At 47.2% G+C, this 14,973-nt stretch overlaps 1 long non-coding RNA gene across 1 annotated transcript; it reads right to left on the bottom strand.

The window, feature by feature from the left end:
• Positions 1–1,376: 1,376 nt before the first annotated feature.
• Positions 1,377–3,317, bottom strand: LOC307210510. Its single transcript, XR_013836042.1, has 2 exons — positions 3,286–3,317; positions 1,377–2,968 (listed from the first exon to the last, which is right to left on the bottom strand). It is a non-coding gene; the product is annotated as an uncharacterized lncRNA (long non-coding RNA).
• Between the last annotated feature and the right edge of the window lie 11,656 nt (positions 3,318–14,973).

The raw sequence follows: 14,973 nt of genomic DNA, 5'->3' as shown, positions 1-14,973 counted from the left end.
ATGCACACACAAACACGGAACAAAATAAAAAAAAGGAACAAAAATGGTCTCATCTGAGTACAAGCATCTGGCAATAGCCGAAAGCAGCCAGGGTGACAATGGGAGCACAAGGACGAAATAAGTCCTTGCCAACACCCAGCTATCCTTGGGCAGGTTGGTGGGGTTAATGTGAGATTTCAAGCCCTGCAATATTTGTTGCTTTGTTGTAAATGGAGTAATAATTCCATCTGGGATGGTTTTACGATTCAGCAAAGGCCACTTGGGGGCTAGGACGATTCCCACTCGTGCCTTCTGCAGACGCCACCAGCAAACGACACACTACATGCACATTAAATCAAGACCCTGAGAAAAAGAGTGCACACAGCTCAGTCTCATTCTTCCTCTCCGTTTCTTCTTCGCTCTGTGTGTCCTTTTCCACTTATGCAAACACAAACCCCACCTCTTCCTCCTGCTGTTCCCCCAAACCGGCTTGTGAATTCCTGCAGGACTTCACCTTTCTTGCGGTTTCTTGAGGACTATCAGAAAAGCATCCTCTTGCACTTTTTCTCTTCGGCTTCCTCCCCCCCCCCCACCTCTCTCCATTTGGTCCAATACCTGTGGCATTTCAAAGCTTTAACAACAACAAAACTATTAGAAGAAAAGCTTAAACACTGACGGTACTGCCAGGGATTCTTAGATGCTCTTCCTAGAGCCCTATGTAGAAATCACGGTTCGCTTGCCCCCATGTACTGCAAGGTATTATATGAGCTGGGAAATAGAATCGTTGCTTTTCAAAGATATGGGGGAGCTTGGCAAGATAAGGGGAAGATATTGGCCTAAGATTCCTCAGGGCCAAATCCATGAAACCATTTGAGTGTCGGGCTAGAAGCTCACATTCCAGAAACTGTCATTCACTCTGTATGGCCAGCCTACTACTACTAACTACTACTACTACTACTACTACAACTACTACTATTACCCTGCCCATCTGGCTGGGTTGCCCTAGCCACTCTGGGCAGCCTCTAACAGAATATTAAAAGCACAATAAAACATCAAACATTAAAAACTTCCCTAAACAGGGCTGCCTTGAGATGTCTTCTAAAAGTCAGATAGTTGTTTATTTCCTTACCATCTGATGGGAGGGCATTCCACAGGACAGGTGCCACTACCGAGAAGGCCCTCTGCCTGGTTCCCTCACTTCTCACAGACAGGGAACCACCCGAAGGCCCTTGGAGCTGGACCCCAATGTCCAGGCTGAACAATGTGGGTGGAGACGCTCCTTCAGGTATACTGGGCCGAGGCCGTTTAGGGCTTTGAATGTGCACATGTGTTGGGGGTGTTAACGGAAAAATCCGAGGGCTCCCTTGGACAAAAACAAAGACACCAACCAGGATAACTTGGAGCAAAACAGCAGCCTGTAGGCTTGGCCTTTATTGAACTGTTGCAACAGGGTGCTCCCCTCACTTGCAGGAGAGAGGAAAGACACAAAAAAAATGGTGTGTAAGGTCTTATAAAGACTTTTGAAATTCCCATCCTATAGATCAAGACCACCGCCAGAAACATCATACATACATCACAGAAAGGAGGGGTTGAGGGAGGAGTTGTGGTGGTAACCTGAGTGTCCTGTCACCTGGCTGGTTCCCCCTTTCCCCCTCCCCATGAGTACTTTCCAGGTGACAGAGGGGAGTTTGCAGTTTCCTGCCCCCAGAGGGAAGAGCTGATTATTGTCCTTTGTTCCAGTCTGTGCTGAATCCACTCCCATATGCAAGTTCTTTGTGATCTTGATGGTCTTCTGTCTAGGACCATCAGGGTTGGCATAGCAACTGGGCAGGGCTCCTGTGGATGTGCTGGTATGCTGAAGGGATTATGGCTGCCCTGTATCAAACCTTCCCCATTTTGTAGTCCTTCCTTCATGGAGTAAAATAAAAGTGGAACAGTGCAAATCCGATGTATGGTTGATTTTCTATGAATTTAAAACAGAAGCGTAGCATATGTAGTGTGTGAGTGTGAGTGTGTGTGAAGTTTGTACAAACTGAATGATTGGGGGGGGGGTTCCTGCTACAGGGGAGAGTGCATGGTCAGAATCAGGACCTGCCATCTTTCGATAGCTCCCAGGGCCTTGCATGGCACCTCTTTTTAATTCTCCCCTCCCCACCTGCATACCCTCCAACATTTTTCCAATGAAAATAGAGACATCCTAAGGAAAAGCAGAGGGACGCGGATGGCACTGTGGGTTAAACCACAGAGCCTAGGACTTGCCGATCAGAAGGTCAGAGGTTTGAATCCCCGCGATGGGGTGAGCTCCCGTTGCTCGGTCCCTGCTCCTGCCAACCTAGCAGTTCGAAAGCACACCAGTGCAAGTAGATAAATAGGTACCGCACCAGCGGGAAGGTAAACGGCGTTTCCGTGCACTACTCTGGTTCGCCAGCAGCAGCATGGTCATGCTGGCCACATGACCCGGAAGCTGTACGCCGGCTCCCTCGGCCAATAAAGCGAGATGAGCGCCGCAACTCCAGAGTCTGCCATGACTGTACCTAATGGTCAGGGGTCCCTTTACCTTTATCTTTAAAGAAAAGCAGGGCATTGTGGGATCAAATCAGAAACCAGGATGGCTTCTGTAAGATTGGGACTGTCCCTGGAAAATAGGGATTCTTGGAGGGTCTTCACCCAGCTCACTACTCCAAGCAGCAGTAGACAGCTGTCACAATGCCTAAATGTTTGAAGCTATATTGCATGCAATGGTATTTAGTATAATAGCAAGCAATACAATAATACTTAATTATCTTTAATAGTTGACACGCAATGAGATTAGTCCCTGACTGGCTGTGATGCAACGACAGGGAAAGTGGCTACATGCTTCATTGGAACACATTGGCAAAACATGTCTTATTAGATCCTCCGGCCGACCCCCGTTTTTAATTGGCTTTGATTAACCATATGTGCCAGGCCTCTGTGTTTTGTTTTCATTCGGGACTTTTCCAGACAACTGCTTTAATTCGCAAGAAAGAAAGAAAAGGGGGGGAAAGAAAGTGTTGTTCAAAGTGATCCAATTGCTATTGCCTGAGATCACAGAACCATCAAATTGTGGCGTTGAAAGGGACCACGAGGGTCATCTAGTCCAACTCCCTGCAAGGCAGGAATCTTTTGCCCAATGTGGGGCTGGAACCCACAAACCTGAGATGAAGAGACTCATGCTCTGCCAACTGAGCTAATGTGGATGACTCCCAAACAAGGACAACCTGAAGGTGTCAAAACAGGCTGTTCTCCTGCTGAAGCAAATCTACCCTCACTACCCAGGGCACTGACCTGGGGGTTTGTGCGAGCCTAACTAACCAGGGGTGTCAGGGAACTGCCATCGGAGCCAGAGGAGGAGGGAGGGCTCCAGAGGGATGCCGGAGAGCGTCCCAGGAGGGAGAGAGGCAGCCCATCTTCTGGGGAAAGAAATCAGTGTAGCACCAGTGGAGGGCAGATGGGGGAATCGGCGAGGGGGCTCCATGACTCCTCGCCCGAGACCAGCGGGGAGAGCACGGGTCCTCCGCTGCCCACACCCTCCCTGCGCAGAAGACTTCCATGCAGGGAGAGTAGGCGGAGACTAGGCGTCAAAGAGCTTCTTTGCTGGAAGAAGTTCAAGAAACGCCCACTGACGGACTCTGCCAGCGACTGAGGCAGCCACGGATGGGTGGCTGTCTGGACAGAAAGGGTTCACCCAGGTAACCCAGCCAAGCGTGGCGCCGATTTACGCACAAGCAGCCCCTAGAACCATTACAAGGGGGAAGCAGGAAGGGTTCCTCCTCCTCCTCCTCCTCCTCCTCCTCCTTCTTCTTCTCCTTCTCCTTCTCCTTCTCCTTCTCCTTCTTCATTTTAAAGAGGTGGTTACCTGGTTACCTGGTAAAGTCCAGGGAAAACAAATGAGATTTGAGATGATGAATAATAGGCAATTATGGTTTGCATGCATGCATGGAACTGGTCCACTGAATTAATTCTGCATCTGCCACCACCCACCCACAGGTTGGCTGGCAAAGGGGGGGGGGAGCATCTGTTCCTTAGCCGAGCTTGGATATGTACCAATTTACACTTAAAAGTTCCTGCATGACCTAGCCCTGCTCCGGGGGGGGGGGGGGGACTGCAACAGTGGCTGGATCTGACACAGGATTGTTCCAGATGTTGACTGAACCACAATAAAGGGGTTCCCCCCTCCTCTTTTCGAGGGGAGCAGGCTCATTCCAGATAAAATAACCGCGCAGCTTCACCACCCAGCCACTCACACTGACGCTGCGGTCCTGGCATGTTACTGGCCAAGCATGAAACCAGCAAAAGGGATTTGCCTCTTCCCGCGGAGCACTCGAATGATTATAAACATCGGCACGGAATCAAGTCAAAACTGGCTCTTAAAAAAAGAGAAAACCTTCCTAGATCTATGGGGATTAGCGCAGGCTGGGATGCTCGCTTGGCTGCGCTGGGCCTGTCGCTGCGGTCGTCGGTCGGGTGGCTCCTGGCTAAGCAGCATTGGGGCTCATTAACACAGGATTTTCCTCACCTCTGCCTAAGCACAAGCCTTTCTAATAGCCCCTTGGGTTAAGCTTCCAGACATCCAATAAAGCGCTTCTCACTTGCGGCTCAGAAGAAGCGGGTACCGTCCTCTGTCTGGAAGGGAAATAGTTCAGCTGGAAGAGTCACCCAGCACTGAGCCCTTCTTGATCTACAAAGGTAGTCACAGTAGGCTGTTGTGGAAAACAAAGACTCTTATTGTTGTTGTTTTCTATAATTCTTATTAAATTTTCTGTTTTCCGTTTTGGAACATTCATTTAAACAACCTAAAAATATCAGTGACTTCCCTTCTTCCCTTTCCGTGGTTCATTTTGCATAATATAAATCCCTGCATGTTTTCTATAAACTAAACCATTCAGTATTCCATGATTACATCCATCAAAAACTTATTTACACTGTTGAATTTACCTTAATGCTGCCAGCGTTTTTGAACGGACACAATTTCCCCACGAATAGTCAATAAACATTTTCCCATCTTTAAACATATGTTCTTCTTGTTCTCTTATTCTATATGTTAGGTCCATAAGCTGTGTCTATTCCAGCAGCTTAAGTTGCCATTCTTCTTTATATGGGACTCATTTTCCATTTTGGGGCTAACAAAACTTGAGCCGCTTTAGTGGCATACATAAATAACCTTTTCTGACATCTGGGAGTTTCCGTTTGAATTATCCCCAACAAAAAGGACTCTGGGTTTTTTTTTGTGTGTGTGTTTTTGAAAAGTGCTTTTAAACATTCTTTTTCATTGTGAATTATTTCCCAATACTCTTTTACCCTTTTATAGGTCCACCACAGATGATAGAACGTACCCTCAGGTTCATTGCATATCCAGCATTTATCTGATTCATTCTTATCCATCTTAACAAGTCTACTCAGAGTTAGATAGAATCTGCAAATCATTTTCAGGTTGTTCTCCTTTGAGGAATAACATGCTGTAAACTTCAGATCGCTCTTCCAAAGTTTCCCCCAGAAATTAAAATCTATATTATGTCCCATATCTATTGTCCGGTGTGTCATAGAGGCACAAAGACTCTTATTGTGCGACACCTCGAAGAAGAAGAATCGCATACCCTCCAAGCATCCCGATTTTCCAGGGACAGTCCCAGAATTACGAAAGCCATCCTGGCTTCTGATTTGATCCCAGGATATCCCCATTTCCCCTGCCAGGGCTGTTCCTGCCGAGCTCGGGGAGGAGGGTGAACTGGCGCTTGTGTTCCAAAGTTGTTAAATTGTGGGTGAACATATCAGACGACACAGCGATTCTTCAAACAGCTCTTGTTTATTCACAGGCCAGAACAGAACTGAACTGAAGGCTTCAGCCAGCCTGCTTATATAGAGCTCCACTACAACGCAACAGTAACCACTTTCTGTAACTATCCAGTCACTGAACGTCACTTTCAATCCCTTATTTGCATATGTGGACCTGAGTGAAAACTATCTACAGTATCCCCCTGCTGGCCCAGGGTGAGAACTTCAGTACATAACACAAGTGGTGGTGGCAATGGAGCATCTCGTTGCCTCTCCATGGCTTCTCCATGGCCGCTGCTGCCAACCTCCCTGCTAAGCAAATCAGTCTCTTAAGCCAAGAAATAGTATTCTCTATGAAACTGAATATCAATATACGTATCAAGGCTTTGAGATTAGACCACTGAAGAAGCCCGGAACACTACCTTGGGAGTGTGCTACCTGCAAGCCCCAGTAAAAGGGCCTCATCGGGGGCGAACAGCAGTCTCTTGATTTCTTGGACTGCCAGGGTGAAACAGGGGCAAAACGCTGGCACCCTGTCTCACTATCATCTCTCGGTATTGTGAACAACACCAGACTTACCTTTTGTTGGTATCTTCATGAACTTACCTAAAAAGATAAAGAAAACAAAAGACTGAGTTAAGCACTTGAAAAATCCATTGAAATCAGGCATTGTAAGTTCATCTTAGGTTGGGTAGTTTGCAAGTCTCTGTGGCTTTGCATAAGGTTTTGTATTTTTCTCAGAAGATTGATAAAGAATGTATAATCATTTTGGTAATTATTGTGTGTATATTAGTTGCCAATGTGTTGCATGAGTCGTATTACAGTGGTGCCCCGCAAGACGAATGCCTCGCAAGATGGAAAACCCGCTAGACGAAAGGGTTTTCCGTTTTGGAGGTGCTTCGCAAAATGAATTTCCTATGGGCTTGCTTCGCAAGACGAAAATGTCTTGCGAGTTCCTGCGGGTTTTTTTTCTCCCCCCCCCTTTTTCTAAGCCGCTAAGCCGCTTATCAGCTGATCCGCTAAGCCCCTAAGCCGCTAATAGCGCTAATCTGCTAAGCCGCTAATGGGCTTGCTTCGCAAGACGAAAAAACCGCAAGACGAAGAGACTCGCGGAACGGATTCTTTTCGTCTTGCGAGGCACCACTGTACGACCTCCCTGCTTTGGCAGCTCATAGCAGCTGTTGGAGAGCAGGTGAGGAGGAGGAGAGGATTCTACTGCCAAGGCCCAGCATTGTGTGATGCACTGGCTCTGAGGTGGCAGGCAGAGGGCAGGAAGAAAGGGGGAATAAAATGAAATAAAATCAGGATTGAGGGGTTTTCTCAGGAGGGTGGAGGGCATGTGTGCTGTTTCCTGTTGGCAAAGTGGCATTGGCACTCACTCTTCTCCTGATAGGAACTGTTCTGCAGGGGTGGGGTTGTTATAAGTATTTTAAGGTCTTAAGGTAAAGGTAAAGGGACCCCTGACCATTAGGTCCAGTCATGACTGACTTTGGGGTTGCGGCACTCATCTTGCTTTATTGGCCGAGGGAGCCGGCGTACAGCTTCCGGGTCATGTGGCCAGCATGACTAAGCTGCTTCTGGCAAACCAGAGCAGCGCACGGAAATGCCATTTACCTTCCCGCCAGAGTGGTACCTATTTATCTACTTGCACTTTGACGTGCTTTCGAACTGCTAGGTTGGCAGGAGCAGGGACCGAGCAACGGGAGCTCACCCCGTTGTGGGGATTCGAACCGCTGACCTTCTGATCGGCAAGTCCTAGGCTCTGTGGTTTAACCCACAGCACCACCCGTGTCCCTTTAAGGTCTTAGATATGCAATAAATGTACCAAGCAAACATGTACATAAATATATGAACGACATGTCTGTAACTCCACAGAAAAAAAGTCCTGAACAAATTGACCTCAAATATTTCTCTGCAAAGTCAAAGTGGGAAACCTCCCCGTTGTCTCTTTCCTCACAAATCCTCTCTTAAGGGCACATTTAAGATATGAATAGGGTGTGACCTGGCTCAGGAACTAAGTATTTATCATTACAAAAGACTGGCCAGGCTCCCAGGCAATCCAATCAAGTGACCATTAAAGAGGTAACCTACTAGACAGGAGATAAACAACAACAGGAGATAAACAACACACTCAGATTTCTGTTGTAGACTGCCCTTTCTGTGATGTAGGTATGATGTGTCTGGGGGGTGGTCTTGAGCTACGCCTCTTCTGTGATGTATATATGATGTTTCTGGGGGTGGTCTTGAACTCCAGGGCAGGCATTTTAAAATGTCTATATTATGGTGGGCACACCTTTGTTCAAGGTCTTCCTCCTTCTCCTGCGTGTGTGTGTAGGGGGCACCCTGTTGCAACAACAATAAAGATCAGGCTTGCTAGCTGCTTTGCTTCTCAGTATTCTCTGGTTGGCCTCTGTTATTTTCTCTGACTGATGGAGAACCTGCAAAGGACTCTACAAGAGCTCTTGTGTACCCCCATAAGGGAATAAGGGCAGAGTTCCATTTATTACAGGGTGGGGAATGGGGGGTTGAGGAGGGTCAGTTGGATGGGGCGTGAGAAACATCCCTATTTTCATCTGAGGAATGTCGCAGGGTATGGGATTGTCTCATCGCAGAGGCAGGGAACTTGTGGCCTTTCAGATGCTCCCGAACTGCAACGCCCATCATCCCTGATGTAATGGTTGTAAGGGGGTTACTTGTGCGTAAACTGCCTTCAGTTTAGTTAGATTGCTTGGCCAACCATGCTTAGGCTGACAGCTCGCCCTCCGTAACCTGTTAGTCACTTGCAGAATCCGTCAGTGGGCGTTTCTTGAACCTCTTCCAGCATAAAAGCTGTTTGACGCCAAGTCTCCTCCTACTTTCCCTGCGCGGAACTTGTCTGCGCAAGTGAGGGGAAGGCAGGGGCGTGCCAGCGCTCTCTCCACTAGTCTCTGGTGAAGGGTCTTGGAGACCTGTCTCCAATTCCTCCATCTCCCTCTCTTCTCTACTGGTGTTATGCTGAATTCCTTCCCCCCTGCTGGTCCCCTCTCTGGCATCACTCTGGAGCCCTGCCTCCGCCTCTCGCTCTGATGTCAGTTCCCTGACACCTGACTACTGACTATGCTAGCTGAGGCTGATGGGAGTTTGGCGTCCAACAACATATGAGATGAGATATATATTTTAAACTCAACGATCTGATTAAAAAAAAGAGATCATGCTCCAGCTTATGAGAAAATCTAGAAAAAATGGTATACCGGTGGTATATTACCCCGGTCAAATTGGCTAAAATGTATAAATTGAATAATAAAGCCTGCTGGAAATGTAAATCCAAAGAGGGGGATCTCTATCACATGTGGTGGGAATGCGAAAAGATGAAAAAGAATTGGGATTCAATATATAATGAATTAAAAAAACTTCTCAAGTATATGTTTCCTAAAAAAACCGAAATCTTTTTATTAGGGATAATAGGGAAGGAAGTCAAAAAGGAAGATCATAAATTATTTCAATATGCTACTGCAGCAGTGAGAATACTCGTGGCTCAAAAATGGAAACTACAGGAGACTCCCATGGTAATGGAATGGCAGGCCAATTTTTTTGAATATACAGAATTAGCTAAAATGACATACAGAATAAGAGACTAAAAGGAGATAAAGTTTGATGAAGAATGGGGTAAATTATTGGCATATATAAGAACAAACTGTAGAAGCTTAAAAACTATGGCAGGGTTAACATAATTCCTGTGATGTGCATAGAAGGGGAATAAGAATCTACAGGAGGGGATATATCTCAAGAAAACCGAAGCAGGGAAGGAAGGAAGTCGAGGCGTGAGGACACGGAGTGTAAATATGATGATTTAAAATGTTGATTGTAAAAGAAAAAAAAAAAAAGAGATCATGATGTTGGTGCCCATACAGCCAGTTGGCATGGCAGAAGTCTTGAAGGCACAAGTGGGAGCAGGGATAAAAACAAACTAAGGGGACCCGAGCTTCTACAGGGAAAGAAAGTGGAAGGAAAGGACAGCAGGTCGTAGAGTAACACACAAGATTGCTATAAAGAGTGCAATTTCCCACTCTAATTCCCAACGGGGGATGATAGCTAGATTCCCATGCCCAAAGATGCCTCAATCTGGGGTGAAGAAGTGAGGTCTGATCTCTCAGACACTACAAATCTCATTAAAACTATTACACAAAGCAGCACAAATAAGCCTCTGATTATCTTTTTTGCATCCTGTAGCTAACTCCCCGGAGATAACGAGCCAAGATGCTTCCTCCAGGCCATATAATAATCACCCCAATTACTCCTGAGCAGTGGCTATTAAACTCACCGCAAGGCACAGATAATTAAACAGGTGCCCACATGCAGCTGGGAATGACCAGATTTATTACTCGGCTGGCCTAGAGGCAGGGGAAATGGTCCGGGCCGGTGAAAAATGTGCTTCGGAGCACCTCTCCATAACACAGCTGATTTTCTTCCTTGCAGTTTTGCCACTAGACCGGCTGCTCCGATTACCACTTTGGTTTGCTTATTTGATTACGAGTGAATACCCGGTCAAGAAATTCACAGAGACATAGTACAGGACAAAGAGAAGGAGATTCCCTCTCTCCTTTCCCATCACTTCCAGGTTCTGTGAGAAACCCCACAGCAGCTTCCTTGTTTGACCTGGATACTCGAACCCCGACTCCCGAGTAGAGGAGCTGCAACAGCATCTGGCCATCAGCCTTTGATGGAGCTAAAAGGGGTGTTGTCAAATTACCCATTTCGATTAGTTCCTGTGATGGCCTGGGATTCGGACTCGGAGGCTGAACCTGAGGAATCCCAGCCTGCACAGGAGTCCCTGCCTCCAGAACCAGCTGAGCCGGGGCTGGGGCTTGAGCCTGAAGGGTCCTCACCTGTGCTGGATCCTCAGGTGCAGGCACCAGCTGAGTCTGCTCTGGCTCCGGAGGTGATGAAGGACCCATTTCCTGCAGGTGCTCCACTCTCAGCCCCGTCAGGGGAAGCTGAGGTTGCCTCCGGGTCCGGTAACCCTCCAGTCTCTCCTGAGCTGCAGAGGCTCAGGGCAGAGAGGCGGAGGGAACTAAGTTCCCGCGGGAGGAGTGCTCGCCTCCAGGCCAGGAGAGGCGAGTCACCTGTGGACTGGGGCCACCCTATGCCTCGGGGCAGATAAAAGCCAGCCAGCCAGCCCCAGTCCCAGGTTGTGGGAGCAACATTGTTGGTAGCCTGTTCCTGCCTGCACCCTGTCCTGCTCTTCTGCCAGAGTTCCTGACCTCACCCGGCTCCCTGCCTTGGACCCTGCTTCAGCTTTGACGGACAGCCTCCATACCGCACCCTTGACCTCAGACTGGACTCGGACCTCGCCGCATAGTTAACCCTCAGGACTAGCGCAGTCCCGGAGGTTCTATGCTTTCAAGCAGGGGTACCAAGTTCTGCCTAATATTGGGGAGGCCTCATTGCATGTGCATGACGTCACACATGCAACACACATGTCCACACATGCAACACGCATGTGTGACATCTCAGGCATCAGGAGTATGCTGCAAGGCCCTCCACCACCATGAGGAGGCCCAATGAGGCCGGGTTCCTCAGCACTGGGGGGGCTCAGCCCTGTCCCCACATACTTGGGTAGGGGGCTGAACTGTCCTCAGCCCCATGGAGTCGGTGTCTATGCATTATGGGGTGGGGTTGGGGGTTTAAGCATGTTCTCTAGAGCTTGGGAGATGAATGTGGCAAGCCGTGGTCATCCCCTGAGCTGAACTGAAGGTAATCAAGCCTCTACAATAATTGCATCCACACTATATGTTTAAAGCACTCTATATATCATACCCTCGAACATTTCTCAGATGGAATTAGGGACATCTTTTGCTTAGCCTCAGCTAACCCTCCTTGTGGCGTTTGCCCTCCTAGGTGACATCATGCTGGGTCATAAGGAAAGGGTTAAATGAGTGTGAAGTGATTGGCTAGTGGGAACCCAAGGGGAGGCGTTAGAGTTAGAGTTGTTGAGAGTCAGTCGGTGTTAGAGAAGGGAGAGTGAGGATAGTCTGTGGGTTGGGATAGTTTGATGTGAGAGAGTGAGAGATTCTGTTATGAGGAGTCAGATAAACAGTTGGGATAATTACCGTATTTTTCGCTCTATAAGATGCACCAGACCACAAGACGCACCTAGTTTTTGGAGGAGGAAAACAAGAAAAAAAATATTCTGAATCTCAGAAGCCAGAACAGCAAGAGGGATCGCTGCGCAGTGAAAGCAGCAATCCCTCTTGCTGTTCTGGCTTCTGGGATAGCTGCGCAGCCTGCATTCGCTCCATAAGATGCACACACATTTCCCTTTACTTTTTAGGAGGGAAAAAGTGAGTCTTATAGAGCAAAAAATACGGTAGTTAGAAGTTACTCGGAAGGTATAGGCCGGTAAGAACCTAAGATTAAGAAACTGACAAGAAAAATTATCTGAAACCATAAACTTGTTAAGGCTTATAAAATAAACTTGTTTATTTGGTTTAATGTTAACAACTGTCTGGACTCTGTGTGTACTCGAGAGAAATGGGTTGGTGGCAGCGGGGAAGCAATCACAGTGGTGGCACAGGGATCAATAGATCATCAAATGTCCAGGGACCCTGTGTGATCGCCACACTCATCAAACCCCCCCCCCCATTTTTTGTCATTCCCCCCTGTGGCGTTCATACGGAGCCCCTGGTCATTTCACGGACTATAAACCTGTACACTACTAATCCGCTGCCGCCAACCAGGTTCTCCCCGGTAAAAAACTTAGTCTGAGTTGGGTTCTCAAGATAATAACAAAGATTGTTGTTTGCTCCAAACACAAATAAACTTTAAATGCATTCAAAACACTGTTACCCTTTACCCTCCTAGTCTTATTTTACCCTGTCTCTAAATCTTCTACCTCCCCTCACACAAGAACCAACTGCACTAACTGTCTCTCTATTTCCATCTGTCTTTCAACTGCTTTTTCCCAACTGTCTAAACCTCTGGCTAAGCCTTTTAAAAACAGGTAGGCTCCGCCTCTGGCTTTTCTATTGGTCTACTATTAACCCTTTCTCCCCCTGTACAGACATTTCTAAAAGAACGGGCAAACGCCGCCACCCCCCCCCACAGAGCATTTCCTGTCAAAAGAAGGGTGAGCGCCAACACCACTAGACCAAGGGGACACAGCACACACACCCTCAAACCAACCTGAGAAATCTCCTTACAGACCCTCCAAGTGTCCCTCTTTTCCAGAGACAGTCTCGGGTTTACAGAAGCCATCCCGGTTTCGGATTTGATCCCGGAAGATCCCGCTTTTCCTTACGACGTCCCTATTTTCATCAGAAAAATGTTGGAGGGTATCAGGGACTGGGCAGAGGAGGAATGGCAGAGACCCCCTCCCCATCTTGACCCTTCCAGGGAGGAGGAAGACAGTATAGATTGACAACAGGGGTTTGAGGGCGGTCGCAGCTCAGAGGCACATGAGGGGGAAAGTTGGGAAATCATGGGAAGCCAGAACAGCCAGCTAACACATTGTCATTAGAAAGCATTTCAGACCCACCATCTCTCAGAACCCGGCAAGCCTTAAAAGTAGGAGAGCAAAGAGCTCAAAGACAGAGGGCACGTATTCCTGGCTCCTTATCTTCTACTTCTTGGTTATTTTTTCAAATACAGTCAAAAAGCTGCTATAGAGTTGAGAAAGGAAATGTGGTTATATGAATCAGTCCCAAAGTCACACGTGAAGTCGATCATTTGATGAATGTATATGTATTGGCCTCAACTTGATGGGTTAAAAACTGGCAAACCAATCTAAAACTTCTCCCCAACAGTAAAAGGTAATATATTCCTCAAATATAACTATTCGTCACCCGTTATGGAGATCCATCCCGACAGTGCTGAGATGCAGTCTGACTGTTAACTGTTTTTCACTTTACCAAGACTTAAAGCATATCCCCTTTGTGACATCACACATGACATCAGAATGGCAGTTTGCATTCAACTTAGACTATCTCCATGCCAACAGCAATGGCCAGTAAACTTCTGCAGCCAGGTAACCATCATCCTGACTACCCAGTTGTTTCTATCTAGACTATAGGATGTTTCTTTTTTTGCTCTCGTAATCAAAGCCTGAAGTAGAGCTGTGTATAATCCGAAAATCCACTATTAAAGAAAACTAATCGTCAAGTATAGTATCCCAGTAGTGAGGTATGGAAGTGAGAGCTGGACCATAAAGAAGGCTGATCGCTGAAGAATTGATGCTTTTGAATTATGGTGCTGGAGGAGACACTTGAGAGTCCCATGGACTGCAAGAAGACCAAACCTCTCCATTCTGAAGGAAATCAGCCCTGAGTGCTCACTGTAAGGACAGATCCTGAAGCTGAGACTCCAATACTTTGGCCACCTCATGAGAAGAGAAGACTCCCTGGAAAAGACCCTGATGTTGGGAAAGATGGAGGGCACAAGGAGAAGGGGACGACAGAGGACGAGATGGTTGGACAGTGTTCTCGAAGCTACCAACATGAGTCTGACCAAACTGCGGGAGGCAGTGGAAGACAGGAGTGCCCGGTGTGCTCTGGTCCAGGGGGTCATGAAGAGTCAGACATGACTAAATGACTAAACAACAACAACAACAAAGTCCCCACCCCCACCCCACATAAATAATGAAGTGGCAAGATCCAGCCTTTGGCAACAGGATAGCTTGCGAAAATCAAGCTAGATCGAGTCTTCGATTCCTGCAAGAGCTGAACTTCTGTGCAGGTTAATTAGCATAACACAATTATCATAAGTTAAATTAAATTAATTAACAGAAGCAAGAGGAGCTTTGCAGACGTTATCAGAATACAGAAAGACAGGACGAAAAAAGACATCACTTCTTTTTTTAATGAATATGGCAATTTGAAGTATGTTAATGGTTTTGCTTTCAGCATACCTTTAGGAATGGGACGAATGCTAATATTAGAATATCTGACCTAGTTTGATTTTCTTTAACTGCAGGGGTTGAGGAGTTCTAGGTCAAGGGGAGGAGCCTAATGTCACCTCTTTTTCATTTGGCAACTACTGGCAGATATGTCTACTTCTAATCTCGTTAGAGCACCTGAGTTCCCAAGGGAAGGTAACTGAGACCAACACAGATTCCACCCAGTGGTGTAGTTTGGAAATTATGGAACCGGACAGTGTCTTACGCATGTGTGTGTAGTGAAGGTGTCCGTTTTACTCTTTCCCATGACTTCTAAGGTAGGCCAGTAGTTG

This window comes from Podarcis cretensis, assembly GCF_951804945.1.
Source record: "Podarcis cretensis genome assembly, chromosome: 2".
NCBI lineage: Eukaryota > Metazoa > Chordata > Lepidosauria > Squamata > Lacertidae > Podarcis > Podarcis cretensis.
Note: the sequence above shows the minus strand (reverse complement) of the source record. Positions and strands in the feature narration are given on the sequence as shown.